Genomic DNA, 3657 nt, shown 5'->3' with positions numbered 1-3657 from the left:
GGCTGCTCCTGCTCCTGGGGCTGTCCCTGTCCCTGTCCCTGCTCCTGTTCCTGCTCCCCTCCTGCTTTTCCTGGGCACGGAGGAGGCTCAGCAGGACTTTGGGATGGGCCTGTGGTGGTACAGAGGAATTCCAGTTCCCCTGGTATCAGCTTGTCACTGTGATCCTGTCCCTGTTTCTCAGGGAATGCTTTGGGTTGGGAGGGACCCTAAAGCCATCCCAATCTACCCTGCCATGGCAGGGACACCTCCCACTGTCCCAAGCTGCTCCACACCCCAATATCCAGCCTGGCCTTGGGCACTGCCAGGGATCCAGGGACAGCCTTTCCTTCTGTCCTGGAGTGAGGAGGGAACAATCCCTGCAGGCTGGATTTGACACCCTGGGATGGATGGATGAGGAGGAACAGAGGGATTTGGGGAGACCCTCGGGGGCTCCCTGGGGCTGATCCCTGCCAGGCTGGCTGGGGAGGGGTCTCATCACCTTCCCCAGCAGGAGGAAGGGAGCCAGCTGCAGGTGTTGGTCCCACCTGACAAATCCCCCATGCTGAGGGACTCGGTGACAGTGGGGACACTGCTGTCCTGTCACGGTGCCATGTGGGCAGTGTCACCACAGGGTCCTTCCCCTCACCTGGTTCGAATGAACCCCTGAGCCCCCTGTGCTGTCAGCAGGGCCCTCAGGAGAAGCCCCCTTGTCACAAAAATTGGGAACAAGCTGCTCCTGAATGGGCCCGGGAGCGGGGGGGCTGCTCCCTCCCTAATCCCACATTTCACAGCACGGGCTGGGGACAGAGGGCAGCTCCTGCAGCTTCCTGTGCCCTGCCTCGTGTGACACATCCAGCCTGCCTCTGTCCTGCTGCTCCTGGGACGTCCTGGAGCTGGGCTGGCCCGGGAGGGACCTGGGCCACCCCTGGAGCACCCGGGCTGGTTGGGCTTTTCCCCTCCTGGCGCTCCTGGGAGGATGGGATTGCACCCAAGAAGTCCAGGATTATCAGATTTTGCCATGGCAACACGTTATTATAAATGCAAATGGAGACTGGAAAGGGGGAAGCCTTTGGTGCTCCTAATGAGATGACAAAAGGGGATAACAGTGAAATATTTCATGTGCTTTGAATCTTGAAAAATCCTCCTCTCCTCTGCCATCTTCTTTTCTGGAGAGCTGCTCAAGAGCTTTTGGCTGAAGCCCGTGGAAGAAAGAATGAGGTTTAATTTTATTTTTATTTAGTGAGTGGTGGGCTTGACACTCACCTGCACCACTGGGAGGTCTGAGTGGCTGCTGCTGGCTTGGGAATTTGATCTCCAGAAGGACCAGGAAAAGATCAGTGGGAACATCACTCCTTTTAAACCAGGATTTCACAGCCAGAAGCCATTCTACCCTGACCTTTCATTTGTGTTTACAGCACCTGAGCCACTCCCACGTTCATTAGGCATTTTCTGCATGTGGAACAAGGGAACTAATTGGGTTTAATTTTGACAAAGAGAAGCCCTAGTTCATTAAGAGTAAAATGCCATGCAGGACCTTGTACAGAGAGCACCTGTAGCATCTTTTTTTTCTAATTATCCAACAGTATTTACCTCCTTCACTTGTGCAAAAAACTTTATAGAGATTGCCATGGAAGCAGCAGTGCCAGCCTCAGTGCCAGCTCACTCCCAGCCCAGGGGAAGAGGAGAAATTGGAATTATTGCACGTGCCAATCCCAGCTACTTTTCATGGAAAAGAAAGGAAAAATCGAACCCCTCAGAGGGCAGGGGCCGGATGCTGTCAGGGATTTCCACGTGTAAACAGCAGCGTGTGGGGACACTTCCCCCCTTGGGACTCTCCAGAGATGCTGTTTGCACAGCCAGCAGCCTTTGCAGGGATTCCCAGAGGTTTAGGGCTGGTTACCAGAGCTGGAACAGCTGTTCCTCACTCACTGCCCTGCTCTGCCTGCAAACCCATCAGGAGCTCCCCCATTCACGAGCCCCATTCAAGGTCCTTTAAAAATCCATTTCTTTAATGCTCCTGCAAACTCTCCCTGCCGCCCAGCTTTTTTTGGTTTTTTTTTTTGGTTTTTTTTTTTGGTTTTTTTTTTTGGTTTTTTTTTTTGGTTTTTTTTTTTGGTTTTTTTTTTTGGTTTTTTTTTTTGGTTTTTTTTTTTGGTTTTTTTTTTTGGTTTTTTTTTTTGGTTTTTTTTTTTGGTTTTTTTTTTTGGTTTTTTTTTTTGGTTTTTTTTTTTGGTTTTTTTTTTTGGTTTTTTTTTTTGGTTTTTTTTTTTGGTTTTTTTTTTTGGTTTTTTTTTTTGGTTTTTTTTTTTGGTTTTTTTTTTTGGTTTTTTTTTTTGGTTTTTTTTTTTGGTTTTTTTTTTTGGTTTTTTTTTTTGGTTTTTTTTTTTGGTTTTTTTTTTTGGTTTTTTTTTTTGGTTTTTTTTTGCTAATTTGATGAAGACCACACACATGAAATCAAATGCTTTTGTCATTTGCTTCTCATTGTCCCCCCTTGGTGAAAGGAAGCATGGCCTGCGTGGCGTGATCATAAACATGGGAGCTCAGAGCCTGGCTCCTCTCCAAATGTTCATTTCTCAGGGCAGCTTTGGGGATAATCGGGGGCCTTCGTGGTAACTCTCACTTTGGGAGTGGCTGGAAGCACCAGGACAGTTCTCATGTGCTGGGAGTGTCCAGGGCAGGGAACGGAGCTGGAAGGGGCTGGAAAGTTCCTGAGGGAGCTGGGAAGGGGCTGGAGAATCCCTGAGGAGCTGGGAAGGGGCTGGAGAATCCCTGAGGGAGCTGGGAAGGGGCTGAGGCTGGAGCAAAGGAGGCTCAGGGGCCCTTGTGGCTCTGCACAAGTCCCTGCCAGGAGGGCACAGCCGGGGGGGTCGGGCTCTGCTCCCAGGGCACAGGGACAGGAGCAGAGGGAACGGCCTCAGGCTGGGCCAGGGCAGGCTCAGCTGGGACAGCAGCAGCAATTTGCCCATGGAAAGGGAGCTCAGGCCTTGGCAGGGGCTGCCCAGGGAGCTTTGCAGTGCCCATCCCTGCAGGTGTGCCCTGGAGGTGGCACTGAGTGCTCTGGGCTGGGGACAAGGTGCCCATGGGGCACAGCTGGCACTGCATGGGCTGGATGTAATTCCCAGGGAATAATTTGAAAGAATAACAAATGTGAAAATCATCCTGACTCAAATCTCACCCATTTCTTCCCAAATCCTCACAGGTCACTGCTTTTGAGCCAATCCCTACTACTGGATTGGGATCTACCCCTGACAAGCAAATAGGGAAGAGATGAGATTTCATTTTAGAAAGGAAAATTAACCTTCAAAAAAGCATCCAAGGAATCTGATGGAATGAAATGGAGAAATTGTGCCCGCATGAGCAGCTGAGCTGCTCCAGGCTGGATGGGGTTCAAAGGGCTGATAAGGCACTGCAGCAGCACAGGCTCCGTGTGTGTCTCCACAGCAGTGCAGGAGCTGCAGCAAAGTCAGGATCATGTTCAGTCCTGAGGGTTTTTTCCCCAGGGCTTTTGAGTGATTTTCCTCCTGACAGGCTCTGTGAATAATCCCCCATGTTTGTACAATGTTTGTATTCATTTTCTGTGGTTTATCCATTCTGCAGAAGGGATTTTCTCCAGAACTGTTCCCTCTGACTTGCAGGAGTGACCCAGAGGTGAGCCCCTTCCAGCTGGGAACATTCCTG

This window comes from Geospiza fortis, unplaced genomic scaffold (genome assembly GCF_000277835.1).
Source record: "Geospiza fortis unplaced genomic scaffold, GeoFor_1.0 scaffold96, whole genome shotgun sequence".
Classification (NCBI taxonomy): domain Eukaryota; kingdom Metazoa; phylum Chordata; class Aves; order Passeriformes; family Thraupidae; genus Geospiza; species Geospiza fortis.
This window is presented reverse-complemented; position numbering follows the sequence as displayed.